Genomic DNA, 15,391 nt, shown 5'->3' on the forward strand with positions numbered 1-15,391 from the left:
GGCCTAAATTCGTAATAAAGCCCTTTGCTTTTGCATGCGTGCTTCAGCCTCCCTGGCGGTCTCTGGTTTCTGGGGGCGATAAAGAAATCTTGGGTATAAAAGGACAAGCCCCTGCCATGTTGCCCCATAACCAAGAACAGAGGTTTGAAAATAAATTAGCCAACAAACATACCACGAACTGTGCTAAGAAGGAATAAGGACGTGAGTAGAGATGATGAGGTTTGGGGATGATTGGGGGCGGGGCGGGGGATCTGGAGCCATGACCAAGAAAGAATTCTTGAAGATATCTTAGGTGCAAAATGGTGACTTTATTTAAAGCATGGGGACTGGGCCGGTGGGCAAGAAGACCTGTCCCAGGACCATGAGGAGAGACTGGTTATATACTAAGGAGTTGGGGGAGGTGAAGTCCAGAGGAAGTTTCCTTCGAGATTTTAATATACTAAAGAAGGCTCAAAGGATACTGGAAACCTAGCTATTGTCAAGCTAGGGTTGTTTTTCCTTCTAGCAAAGCATTAGCATTAAGACAGTAGGGAGTTCCTGTAGAAACTCTGCCACCCTGAAGTATTTGTAAATGGTCTGCAGGGTATAAGAAATTTAATTTTATCTGCCATTTCCTTCTGCCTTTATTTCCACTTTAGAGAGATGAAAGAAAAATAGGTAAGATTTTTTTACATTGAAAGGTCAAGTATAGTCTTTCTGAGGGTGCACCTACATGCTCAGATGATGCCAACTTTGAACAGCAGTAAGGAGACTGTTTCAGACAGGGGAGTATGGCAAAGGCTCTCTCTCAGGCAGAAGCTAACAGAAAATCTGTGTGGCAACATCAAGCAATGAAGGGGAAGGTTGGACAAAATTCAGAGAGAGATTATAGACCTCTTACCAGTGGTCAGTTGTTGAGATATTACATACACAGAGCAACAGCAAATAGATAGTGGTAGTCAAGTAAAACACTTTATTCATGATGCTCTGTTTTGCTAAAGACCCTCTCTCCATTATTCTACTTTCATTTTTAGTCCAACCAGTCCTTCCCTCCTCTCATTGGAATTGTGCCTTTAGTTTTTAAGTTTAATTTGAGAGAAAGCAGAGGAGGATAGAGACAGAGGGAAAGAGAATCCCAAGCAGGCTTGGCATTCTCGGCACAGAGCCTGACACCGGGCTAGAACTCAGAAATCACAATATCCTGGCCTGAGCCAAATGAAGTCGGATGCTTAACTGACTGTGTCACCCATGTGCCCTTTAGAAATTGCGCCTTTTCAGTGAGTGAGGGAGAGAGGAGGGGAGATAGATAGAAGAAGAAAAATTATACTTTCTACATAAATCTGGACTAAGATGAAAATATCCATTCCAGAAATAATGACTGGAAATGTGAATAGGTAAACAGCAAGCGTTGGTAAAGTTACCATCTGAATCTGTATAATTTTCTGAAAATAAAAACCAGGTTCTCTTTCTAGGAAGACTTTCTTAATGGTATTTCTCTCCATTACCCATTACCTTTCTCCCCAGTCTTTCTTTCCTGAGCTCTCCAGAGATTACTTGGGTTGCTGTAAATATTCTCCTTGCTCAGGTATCCTCAAACCTGACTGGTCACCAGAATCTCCTGGGTACCTTAAAAATAAATATTACATATGGATATGCACACACAAACACATGTATCATTGCTGGTTCCTCCCAGAAATTCTAATTCCTGGGATAAATCTCAATAATCAGTGCATTATCTCTAGCCCTGTTTTTCTGAAGCAGACTCAAGGGACATTCACTGTCCTAACTGGTTCCTCTGCTTTCCATCTGTTCCATCACAGTCCACCCTCCACTCTGACAACAGACCAGCTCATAAAGTCTAAATCTAATCATATTACTCCACCATTCAAAAGTTTTGTTTATTCCATAAAGACTTAAAACCGTTTGAAATGGCTATCTGCAAAACTCTATGGACTTATGAAAATCCTCATCAACAACATCATCATCATCATTACAGTTACCTATCATAATAGTAGAGTCTGAGAGGAAGCCTAACAGACAGGAATGTATATTTGAACAAAAATAAAATGAACCAAAAACTTGCTTGTTTGTTAACATAGCAGAGCGCAACAGCTAATGATAGTAGATTGAACAGTGATGAGGTCAGCTGAAACTCACAAAGAAGGGGATTATCTAGAAAGAATATGTGTTGGTCAGAATCTGCATCTGTTTTCCTGAAAAATATATTGGCCCAGGAGTTCAACTTCTGATAATTACACACTACTTACGTAGATAAGGGTTCTTTATACATTTTTATTATACAAGTAATATTTGAATAAACCTTCATTATTAAACTGCAAACAATATAGAAGTATATAGAGCCAAGACTGAAAGGCTACCTTAGAGCCTTGCCAATTATTTTATTCTTCTTAGAAGAAATAAAAATTAATAGTTTTGTTTTATCTTTCCAGATTTTAAAAAAAATATGTGAGCCAATACATACAATACAAATATAGAGCTTTGGCTTTCTGGAAACAAATTTTTTCTTTTTATACATAGGAGATCATGGTATTTTGCTATTTTATATTTCCAGTTAATATTGTAATGTGTTTCTTTTCTCGTTTTAGTTTTTTTTATAATATTTCATAATATGAAATACCAAAACCCATTCACCTACTTTTACTGACTAGACATTAAAGATGTTTCTAATTGCTCAGGGTTACCAACCCACAATACTGTAGTAAAACTCCTTTCACTTCCATTTTTATTTACATTGACATTTTTGAACTACTTAAATACTTTCCATAGCTCTAGTCATACTTCTTTATTAATCTTAATATTATATACTTGAATTCTCTCTCACACTCTCTCTCCCTCCCTCTCTTTCTTCCAATAATTAAATTTATCAAAGATATTCTATTTTATCACTTATTTCAAAACACCCATTAAAAATCACTTTAGTATTCAAATCTACATACTTCTATTTTTATGTTTAATGTATTTGGATACTTTGAGTTTGGAGCTTAGATATGATTTATTCTTTTTGCTTTCTAGTAATTTATGTACTTTTATTTATTATCCAAAGCACATGTAGTAAGTTTATTGCTATCCATTTCTAAGAAATTGATCATTTCAGTTTTGGCTTTCTTTTATTTATTTATTTATTTATTTATTTATTTTTAGCAAACAATTGTGAAGTTCTTGAAAAGAAAAAGTAAAATTGCAATGATTTTTGTTTTTCTGAGCACTTTGTTGTTGATTTCTAATTTTGTAAGCCAAAAAATTCTTACATTAAATAACATGGCCCTATAGACAGAGATTTCCAATTTGTGACTTCACCTTCAAAAAAACAAACAAAGAGAGAAGCTGCACTGATGATAAAGAATATTTACTTTACTAAGGCCTAACTAATCTCAGAGCACATGAATAGACCAGATTTCCACCTTGAGAACAGTTTTCCATACTAGATTACAACCAGATTCATTTTGGGCAGAGCAGTAAATGGGAAATTAACCTAAGATCTGGGCAGGATGATGGGAGTGTAAGGGCACAGTTGTAGAATATTATATGTAAGGAAATGTTGCCATCCGTTTAGCAAACACTTATTGAGAGCCCACAACGTGCAAGGTGTGTTGCACGTGGGGCTGATTAGTGAAGATCGAAGGATAATCCTTGCCCATGTTTATGTTTTATTAAGGAAGTGAGACAATAAATAACAAACAGAATACCTAAATCATAAGATATTTTTGAAATTGAGAAGTACTTGGATAAAGTTAATAAAATACACAAGAAGAATTGGGATTCTTAGCTATATTTTTTCAAAAAATTAAATGTTTATATATTTTTGTGAGAGAGAGAGAGACAGAGTGAGAGTGGGGAAGGGGCAGAGAGAGAGGGAGACACAGAATCTGAAGCAGGCTCCAGGCTCTGAGCTGTCAGCACAGAGCGCGACATGGGACTTAAACCATGAGTTGTGAGATCATGAGCTGAGCTGAAGTTGGATGCTCAACCAACTAGCACCCGGAGACTCTTAACTATAATTTTAAAATAAGGCAGTCAGAGTGACATTAAGAATTGAGGAGGCAGATATTTGGAAAAAGAGAATCCAGGGCAGAAAGTAAAGAATGTCTAAAGGTCCTGTGGTGGAGAGCATTTGGGGGACTGGAGAGCAAACCAGAGGGCTTGGAAAATGGAACAAGCCAGGAAGTTGTGAGAGATGAGATCAGAATTTAAAGGGAGGTGATAAGGTCATGTTAAGCCTGTATAGGTAACAAGAATTTGTGATCCGTAAGTCTTTTGAGATTTAAAATGTTTTCTGAAGGTATTTTATACCAAGCCTTCTTCCTCTGGATTTAAATTGCAAAACTTCTTCCTGTTTAATTCATAATTCATGAAAGTTCATGCTTTGCCCCAATCCTTCCCTGGAGTCTGGGTTTTGCTCCCTTACCTTAAGCACGTTAGAAGTAGAAAAATATCAAGTTCTAAAGATTTACGAGTGCAAGTCTACAGTTGTACCAAAAATGCCCAGGTATTTAAAGACTGGATCAGTTTTGACCATCAATGCTGCCCAGGGCTCTGGGTACCATTTTACTTTCTTCTTTTTTTGTCTCCCCATCTTCTTCTGCCATGTCATCATCTGAAAGTGTCATATTTTGAAGCAGTGTCACAATCTGGCCCTTTAATTAAGCATGGACAATGGCTTGTCCCTGGCAGTCCCACTGCAGACAACTACTGATTTACTTGTCAGCTTATCATTTGTACAATGTACTAGACTGACAGCCACACAAACATGAGTCTTTCTTTTCTAAACTTTCTTAACTTTCTGCTATGAATGCTATCTATCTGAAGCCTCAGCAAGTCTTCTATCTCTCCTTAACCTAGAACACATATAATCCATGTTGGATGAAACAAGGTATTCACAAGCCTAAAAATAAATGAATGAATAAATAAATAAATAAATAAACAAACTATTGATCACATATCAAGCACAGTGTAGATCAGAGATAGCCTCATGACGTAAGAAATTATAACTGTTTTGTTCACCACATTATCCTGTCAGACACATAGGAAACATTTATGTGCCCCAGGGTGCAGAGTCTGTCCCAGTTCTGCAAAGTTAGGTGTGTGATACCAAGCACAAGTCACTTGAAGTAAGGTTTACAGATTTGGCAAATAAATATACAAGGCACCCAGATAAATTTGAAATTCAGTTAAAAAAAAACAAACTAGTTTTAGTAAAATTATATTCCATGTAATATTTGAGATATACTAGAAATTTATTTATTGTTTATCTGAAATTCAAGTGTAACTGAGTGTCCTACATTTTATCTGGCAACTCAATCCTGAAGCCTCTTTCAAATCCATAAATCTGTCTTCCCACACCAAGACTGTGAATGGGGACCCAACACCATCTCTGGGACACGCAGTCAAGGTCACGATGAACATAAATTGGATGTAATCCTGTATTAATAATCTATTTGATCTAGCTATAAGTAAAACTCATTTATTTTGAAGTGGCCACTGCTATTAAATTAGTTTTCAGGGTGCCTGGGTGGGTCAGTCAGTTAAGCATCTGACTCTTCTTTCCATCTCAGGTCATGATCTCACAGATTGTGAGTTTGAGTTCCACATTGAGCTCTTGTGATGACAGTGGGGAGCCTGCTTGGGATTCTCTCTTTCTTCCTGTCTCTCTCTGCCCCTCCTCTGCTCACACACTCTCTCTTTCTCAAAATAAATTAATTAAAAAAATAAAAATAATAAGCTTTAATTCTTCAGAATATGCTGAGATGGACCATGGTGTTCTTTTCCATTAAAGTAGTAATAAAGGGTTGTGTACAAGTTTTCAAAACTACAGAAGCAACCGTATACTGGCCGAAGGCAATGCTAACTCAGGACTTCATTTACTCTTTTTTATTTGATTAGTTCCAGGGAAGAAGCAGAGCCTATGGGCTGGGCCTTTTCATCCCAAGTCATTTTATTTGGGAGGTTAATTAGCTGCCGGGTTTATGGTTTATATCCCTGGCATCAATGACACTTCTTCCAATATAACTTAGCACTAGGACATTTCCAGTCTGTAAATAGCCACCATGGGTTCTTGCTACATGCAATACATATGTTCCACAAGTATCTTGTGCAATTATTTATCCTTAGCTCTTAGGAAAATTCTCAGTCCAGAATTGCAGATCAATATACAGTTGGTGAATAAACAATTGATTAATATCTAGGACTCTAGAAGCAGACAAAACCAGATTAAAATTCTGACTCTGTCATTTATTATATAGCTTCTTTGATCTTGTAGAGTTCCTTATTCTCCCAAGACTTAATTTCTTTGTCTATAAAATGGGGATAAAAATAGTTGCTTAGACATAGTTATGCTTTGAAAAATAAATGAAATCTTGCATGTAAGCTGCTTAGCAAAGGGTCTGACCAAGCAGCAAGTGCTTTAAAATGTTAGTTAATATTATGTTACGTTTTTCAAAGCTACTGTAAGCAAAGTGTCTATAATATACTGGCATGGCCACATGAGAACCTGACCTTGAGTTAAGTCTCCTGCGTTGCTCCTCTGAAAAGACTAAGAAAGAAAGGCAACTTAGCTGATGTGAAAGCTATCCCTGAGTGGTAAACTCCATTTGGACTGGAAAGAAGTACAGCTAAACTATTTATACATGATGACTACATCCTGCTTTGGGATTTTCTGAGTGCTGTGTAACATGTATACTGTAATGAATATGTTCCATGTGGTGATTCTGAAAGTTATGTGTTAAGGCAGATATTGGTCCTTCTAAGCAGGGCGGCCTTATACACTCCAGTCTTGCCTTCTTGTAACGAAAGGTATAAGGAAAAAAGATACCTTCTGCAGGACAGTGGTTCCTGCTACCTGGACAGTCACAAGGAGGAAGTCTTAAGACTGTCCTGAGAGCAAGCTGTAGCTCCTCCCCTACCATCTTCTTCGTAGACTTAGTACACTAGTGTGACCTAGTGTAGCCTCAAGGGTCTAAAGCTCAGGTAAGCCTGGGAAGATGGGTATTTTAGCCCTGTCCAGTAGCAGGTGCATCTGTTTTTCTATCCTCAGTAAATCACCAAGGATCTTGGAATCTTAAGACTAGAAGCAGTCTTACATGTCATCACCTTTGACAATTTGTCCAGTGTGGAAACTTTTCTGCAATATTTTCAACAAATGATCAGCTGATGTTTTCTAAGGCATCAGCCACAGGAAACAGATTTTTCCCTTTCGAAGTTCAATGCACTGCCAGCCAGTCTCCATTATTGGGTGATTTGTTCTGGACAGAAATCTGCCTATCTAAAATATCATTAGTTGTAGCTCTTTTCATCATGAGAGCTACATAGAATGTTTAGATTCTTCCCCACGACTGATCCTAACATTTTTTCAGACATCAATTTTATCTTTCACTAACCTCTTATTTTTTCAACAAAAGTATGACCAGTTTCCTCAGTTATACCCCAGTACATCTGCCATTTATGTGTCCTGCTTCCTATATTAAGCTCTCACATTAATATTTCTGTGTTGTTTATAGGGCAGGTAGTACTATTTATTTCTAACTGAGAGCAAAGGTGTACTTCTTGAAATAGGGTTCATTTCTTTTACATTAGAGGAATAATAAGTAATTAATCATTTTACAACTTTGGAAAGGCAAAAATATAGAGAAGACAGCTAAAATATTAAAAAATATAGAATATATAAATGTACATAAGATGAAAGATAATAATAGAAGATATCACCAGTATAATGTTATGCTTGATTCATGCATCAGAGTAATAATAGCACCTGTATTCACATTTTGTTACTATAAACTATAAGGCAACAAAAATTTGAGAAAATTATTCATTTTCTCTATGCCTCAGTTGACCCATCTATAAAACAGGGATAATACTGGTATAGATCCCATTAGTCCATTGATAATACAACAACTAATCTATGCAAAATATTCCATGTACACCTGGCTGAGAGGAAACAGGATAAAAACCAATACTGCATGCTGGTAAAGATCATAGACTCTGAGCTTGAATTTCTTTTCTACTGTTTACTGTCAAATTTGGACAGCTTATTTAAATTCTTTCAACTCTGATTTTTAGATGAAAACTGAATAATGTTGTAAATTGTATTTTATAAAGAAGGGCACAAAAATATTTCCAATTTGACATTTCAATACTTGCCAATTCCTTCATTAAGCAGTGGCATCTCTACCCTTTCCTTATAACCTGAGTATGTCTTTGTGACTGACTGAATGGTCAGAATGGGCAAAGTGATGCCATGTGACTTTCAAGGCTAGGTCATACAAGTTGATACAGCTGCTGCTGCTGCTGCTGCTGCTGCTGCTTCTTCTTCTTCTTCTTCTTCTTTTCTCTCTCTCTCTCTCCCTCTCTCTCTCTCTCTCTCTCTCTCTCTCTCTCTCTCTCTCTGTGTATGTGTGTGTGTGTGTGTGTGTGTCTCCCTTGACTCTGCCTTTGGGAACATCATAAGAACTTCGGCTGCCCCAAGCCTGCCATGATGAAGAGATTACATAGAAACAGAGCTGTCTCAACAGTTGTCTCTGTTCCAGTTTCCAGCTATTTACATCTTCCCAACACAAGCCATATGTGTCAGCAAGCCCTCAGATCATTCCAGCCCCACCATCTGACTCTAATCATGTGTGAGACCCTAAATGAGAACATACTGCAAGGTTACTAAACCTCCAGAATCCTAAGAGATAATGACAAAACTATTGCTCGTTAAAGTCACTGCCTTTTAGGATGACTGGCTAGGCAGTAATAGTTAACTAAGGCAAAGGATGAATAGTATTTGACTCATAAGTTTTATAAAGATTACATGAGATGACCCATTTAAACTAGTCAACATAAAGGAGTGGTTCTCAAACTTAAATATCCAATATTGTCACCTGGAAACTTATTACAGAATGGATTCCAGGACACCTGGGTGGCTCAGTTGGTTAAGTTGTCTGACTTTTGATTTCAGCTCAGATCCATGAGATTGCCCAGCATGGGGCTCTGTGATGCTCATGAAGCCTGCTTAAGATTCTCTCTTCCTCTCCCTCCCTTAAACTCTCACCCTCTCCTTCACTCTCTCTCTCTCTCAAAGAAAAAAAAAAAAGATTCCAGGGCCCCTCTCTCATCTCCCTGATTTTCTGATTTAGTAAGTCTAAAGTGAACCCTGAGTACTTGCATATCTAACATGTTCTAGTTTATTCCAATGCTACTGGTCCAGGAACCACATTTTATAAACATAGCATAGAGCAAACACTCAATTGATGAATTTTATTCTTACTACCATTTTAGTACTTTACTGTTTTTATTCATGAAAATTATTAAGAACCATCAGTTCCTTTGTGTACAAAGGAAATTTATACCCAGTTTCCCTCCATAACACACACTCCAGTTTATCTCTTCTAGTCCTAGTGTTGATCACAATTACTTTCACATAAGTACTTAACAAATGCTTGTTTAGAGGAAATATGAACAGATCCCACATTGAAAGAAGATGGTGTAAGAAAAAATAAGAGGAAGAGAGAGATAAAGGAAAAGAGAGGGAGATGGGGTAGGAAGGGTTAAAAAAGAGAGAAGAGGAGAGGAGATGATAGAAAAAGGGTGAGAGAAAAAGATCGTGCTTCTTGCTCTAATGCTTTTTTTCTTTATAATATGACAAGTTTTCACAATGCCCCTTTCTAATTTTAGGCTGTTCTCCTCAAGAAAGGAGCATGTTGTCTCCAAATAACCCTTTCCTTTCTTCAGTTCCTTTAAAATTGAATGGTAAAATTATTAAACAATTCTATAACAGAATTAGTTAAAAAACTAAACTTATTTGACTCTTATTTTTATTTTATTTTATAGCTACTGCTTAGTCTGATAAAAAAAAAACTCCATCAATTATTTAGATGTTTGAACACTCTTTTTAGCTCAGAATGCTAGTACATTGGCATTCATTTTATTGACAAGATATTGTGGATATGGATGTAAAAAATATGATGGGCAGAATTAGACCTGAGGATTCCCAGCAGGCCTCTGGTTTCCACATAGCCCATGTTTTAAAAGTACTTACTAGGTTGGTCACGTCTATGAAACCTATCAAGATTTCAAAGTACATATTTATAGTTGGCTCCCTCCTTTCCTATCCCGTCTAGAGGAATGTCATGAGAACAAATGACACAATCTATATAATAACTCTCCAAACCTGTAGAACTCTACTTATAGACACTTAAAGTAATTAGTACCTATTCCCTTATTTCTAGTAGCTTGTAAATCATACTGGGAATTCAAATGCTAGTTTACATACTATAGAACTTACCTATAATATGTTGAGGGCTAATCTGTACCTACCAATTCTTAAATGCTTAAGGAAAATCACAGAAGGACAAAATGTAGCCCTTGCCTTAATGGAAGACACAATTTTGAGAGAAAGACAATATCTGTAAGTGAGACAAGCTTTGCCTTTTTGAAACTCATATGGGATCATGTTATTTTCCTGCTAAGAGTCTTTTGTCTTTGTGATACTGCTTTCAGGAAAAATGAGAAACTTTATAGAATGATTGGCAAAGCCCAATGATCTAGCTCATCTTCCATTTATCTCTTTTTAAATTTATTTATTTGTTTACTGAGAGAGAGACAGAGAGAGAGAGAGAGAGAGAGAGAGAGAGAGAGAGAGAGAGAGAGAATCCCAAGCAGGCTCCATGCTGACAACATAGAGCCCAAAGTGGGGCTCCATCTCCTAGACCATGAGATATATTGACCTGAGCTGAGATGGAGTGGGACACTCCACTGACTGAGCCATCCAGGTGCCCTCATCTTTCCATCTCTAACCAGTCTCAATTTCCTTATGTCTTCCATACACATATAGTACTCCATCCCTTGGACTTGGCAGCCATTCTAGTACTCACCACTCCCTTTCACATTACCATGATTTTGCTCTCGTGTTTGTCTTCTCCTGGAATATATCCACCATTGGTGTTTATACAGTGTCTGACACATAGTAATCACACCATAGAATTTCTAGAGTTACTGATTAATATTTCCTCTACTACATTATTTTAACTTTTGTCAATGACAACAGACTGCAAGGTAAGTGCTGAAGTTTATGCCAACCTCCCCTTTGTATCATCCCACAAATTCTAGCAGAATTCCTGCTAAATAAAATAAGAAAAATAAAAAAATAACTGAAAAATAGTTACATTCTAAAAATAGGATGAAATAAAAAAAGAATTAAAAAACACTAAACCATGTGATATTAACAAAAGAGACTAAGGACTATGACTAAAATGGAAATCACTTCAAGGAAGAGGTAAAACTTGATCTTGGTTAACATGTCAGATTGAACATTTGGAAGCAGGTTCATACTCTGGTGGCAATAAGTGTATCACCAACTGAGAAACCCTTGCATATCCATCAACCTTATTTGTGAGAAGGAAATCAGGATAGAAGAGTTAGGGGACTCACATGTGTTAATTGCATATAATGTATTAATATTTCAGTAAGAGCTGGAACAATCCTACGAAATACAAATTTACATCTATTCTATTAGAGGAGTAATGAAAGTCTCTAAGAAGTAAATACAGTACTCAAAGTTACCACATTAAGTGGCAGAGCTATGATTCAGACCCAGGAGTATACCAAAGTTCACAATCTTTGCAATGTATCAGGAGGTTACTTAAAGTTACTAAAGGAAGAGAAAGAAAAGGAACATAGCTTCCCATCATAGCATGTTTTCTAGGAAAGGAAGAAAAACATATTGAAACTGTTATTAATTCACTTAAGCTTTTAGTAAAGCTATATCCTGGGGATACAATAGTAGGTACCAAAATAGCACAAATTGATGACCCTTGTTCTTGCAGAGTTTATGAGAAGGAGGCATAAATAAAAATTTACATGAATAAGTGTGAAGGTACAACAGTGTTAAACGTAATATTTTTTCAAAAAATCTATTTTGTACTTCAAATTTGGTGTAATATAAAGAACAGATCTATACTAGTCTTAATTCTGAAGGTATAAAAGAATGGTGATCTAAAAGAAACAGGCAGAGAGGAGCATGCAGAAAAAAGAAACATTTCAGTGATAGGAAATAGCACAAGCAAAAGTCCTGGGAACAGGAGGGACCATCTTATGTTTGAGGAACTCAAAAGAGAATATTCTAGACTTTTTGACCTAAGAAAATAGTATACATATATGGCTCTGTGTGTGTGTGTGTGTGTGTGTAGCAATGTTCTTGCATTTAAATATTTAATTCCAAGAAAACCAGAAGATTTGTGTCTAGGAAAGACCAAATTTGATTTAATTAAAGCATCAAGTTGAGCTCCTTAAATTTCATCCTTCCTTAGGCCCCAGGGTGGCTTAGTGTTTTGAGCATTGGACTCTTGATTTTGGCTCAGGTCATGATCCCAGGGTTCTGGGATGGAGCCCCAAGTAAGGCTCCATCCATGCTGAGCATAGAGCCTGCTTATGATTCTTTCTCTCTCTCTCTCTCTCCCCATTTCTCCCTCACCCCTGCTCATGTGCTTGCTCGCTCTCTCTCACTCTCTCTCTCAAAATAAATAAAAACTAAAATAAAAGAATTCCTCCTTTCTTTAATCATCCAGCTTCTCACTCATCCCACAGTGGAGATGATAAGGTAAACTCTGAAGGAGATATTCTACTCAAGCTGCAGCATATGATGGAATTGCTTCAGGGAAATCACTAGAACAATTGTTATAAATTCCCTTAATAAAAGCAAGTCGAGTTTGTTTGGAAATCTGGGACTTATAACAGGAATAAGCATGGTCTTTGGATTTTACCAGGTTTTGGCTCAAAACCAAATATTTGATAGCTTGTGCAGGAAACTTAAATTCTCTGAGTTTCAGATTCTTTATCTATAAAATATTGTATGAGTAGATAGGAAAAGGAACATAAAGGGCTAAGCCAATATTCAGTACCTTGTCCTGGCTTTTGCCTTCCCTTCCTTCATTCAATTCCATTTCATCTTCTTATACTATGTATATTGCTTATGGTCTTCTGACAATATTCCTTCTATCCATCCCTGCCTTCTTCACTTTTTTTGCTTTGGTATTCTTTTTTCCTCTTTTATTCCTTGTGATAAATCAAAGCAAACCTTACTTTTATTATCTGCACGGCGTATTGAATCTCTAAGAATGGTATTCTATCATAAGCCAGGGCTAATCTCTTCTAAGTTATTTTTCCCTTAAATAAATGATACTGTATAAGGGCACCTGGGTGGCTCAGTCAGTTAAGCATCTGACCCTTGGTTTTAGCTCAGGCCATGATCTCATGGTTTTGTGGGGTTCTAGCCCCATATTGGACTCTGTGCTGGCAGTGCAGTCTGCTTGTGATTCTCATTCTCTCTCTCTCCCTCCTCCCTCTCTCTCCCCCACACCCCATTCCTCACCAGCTCACACTGTCTCTGTCTCTATCAAAAAGAAAGAAAGAAATATAAAAAGAAAAAAAAAGAAAAAGAAACGATGCTGTATACCATACTATATAATTGCATTCCTTTCTACAGCATACGTACATACAAGACAATCCAGGAAAATTAGATTTTTATCCATTTCAAAGACAGGAGCTTCCTAGAAAATTATGTTCAGTCAGTGATGCTTACTTAGGAAAGCAAAGTCCTGTGTGCATGGGTGGCTCAGTCAGTTAAGTGTCTGACTTTAGCTCAGGTCATGATCTTGCAGTTTGTGGGTTTGAGCCCTGCGTTGGGCTCTGTGCTGACAGCTTGGAGTCTGGAGCCTGCTTTGGATTCTGTGTCTCCCTCCCTCTCTCTCTCTGACCCTCTGCCACTCATGCTCTGTTTTGCTCTCTCAAAAATAAATAAATATTAAAAATAAAGAAAGCAGAGTCCTTGTGATGGGAATGTGTTGAGGAGTCCAAGTGATGGGCTATATTTGTATTTGCCACACACAGTAATGCTTATTTTGGGGGTAATAATTTATGGAGATATACTTTTTAAACTCAATTTGCAATAATCCCTATTTCATCAAAGCCACCATTTAGATAGATATTTATTTGTATCATTTATCCATTATTAGAAGCACTACAATATAAATGTCAAGCTTGGAAATGCCAGGTGTTTGTTTTGCAATTCTTAGATGAGTGAGATTTTGCGTTATTGCTGGGAAAAGCCCCTGATCCGGAAGTCAGCTGCATGCCTACAGTCAACATTGTTAATCCAGGGGTGGCAACCTAGCTCTCCCTATAAATGCTGTTATTGTTTCAATAACCAAAGTTATGAATAAAGGAAAGCACTACCCCTTGCCATTCTTTCTAGATATGTATTCACCCTTCATCTCTCTTCCTCTTACATCCCTATTTTCTCATGTGTAAGTACTCCACTAAATGGTAAGCTCTTAAATAAAAAGGCTTTTTCTTGTCCACAATTACATACCTAGCACAAAGTAAGTGTCCCATAAATAGGAGTTTAATTAAGAAATAGGGAGAGATTGCCTCTACCTTGATGCATTTATCATTTGGTGGCAATGTATTCTAAATTATTTCCTATCATAGTCTTTATCAAAGATTTTTCTCACAGGAAAAGATAAAGAAAAAAAGAAGCACCCAGTAAGTACTAGGTACCATATTCTGTGTTTTTCATACATTATCTCATTTAACTTATATCCTGTTCAATACTTCCTTCCATAATTTACAGAAAAGGAACTAGGCTGAGAGAAATTTAGATGACATGACCTTCTCAATGTTATATAGCAGGGAAATGTCAGAACATAAATGTGAAGACATAGCAAAGATAGGAAAAGCTGTTTTGGCTAGAGGTGGATGTGGCAGGGGCTGATGTGGAGGGAGAGGGGAAAGGAAAAGAGAACAATGATAAGTAAGGAAAATTGATCAAAAGGATTCTAAGCCTAAGTGAATGGGATTATGTATTTTGTGAATGTAACATCTATTTGAAAACGTCTCAATAGAAATTTGAATTTTGCATCATGAGATCTCTAAGTATACTTTGATTATCTGTATATCTAGTTTTGAGCATAGTCAAGATTTTCAGGGAGAATAATCTATAAGAAGGCTAAAAATAAAGCAATTGATCAAAAAAAGGAAAATATTCATCATTGAATTCTTGTATGCTTTATACAACCAAAATGTGAAAAGTTTAGGCTAATACGGTGTTATGCTTTAATTGCTAGGTCTGATTTTGTGAGCCAAATGGCTTGGCATAAAGGGCATGGGTTCCCCCTGAGGGGCATTTTGAACAGAAGCAATCAGGCAGTGATGAAATTAAAGCACCTGCAAATATTATTGTAACCTTTTCTACACACTATGTACCACAGGTTGGGTTCCCAGGGAAGCAAATTCTAAGATGAAATTTAGCATGCAGTACGCTTATTTAGGTATGCCTTTGGGAGCAACACCTGTGGAAGGGATGAGTGGGAAGCGGGAGCTGGCATAGGGAGAAGCCAAGCTGCAATTTGGCCAACTACAG

At 37.0% G+C, this 15,391-nt stretch overlaps 1 long non-coding RNA gene across 1 annotated transcript in view; it reads left to right on the forward strand.

The window, feature by feature from the left end:
• The first annotated feature begins 118 nt into the window (after positions 1–118).
• The window catches only part of LOC115271921, a 57,277-nt gene continuing 42,004 nt past the window's right edge, over positions 119–15,391 (forward strand). Inside the window, exon 1 of the long non-coding RNA XR_003900155.1 lies at positions 119–201. This is a non-coding gene — a long non-coding RNA (uncharacterized LOC115271921). The remainder of the gene's footprint in view (positions 202–15,391) is intronic.

The sequence above is a fragment of the Suricata suricatta genome, chromosome 11, assembly GCF_006229205.1.
Source record: "Suricata suricatta isolate VVHF042 chromosome 11, meerkat_22Aug2017_6uvM2_HiC, whole genome shotgun sequence".
NCBI classification, from domain to species: Eukaryota; Metazoa; Chordata; class Mammalia; order Carnivora; family Herpestidae; genus Suricata; species Suricata suricatta.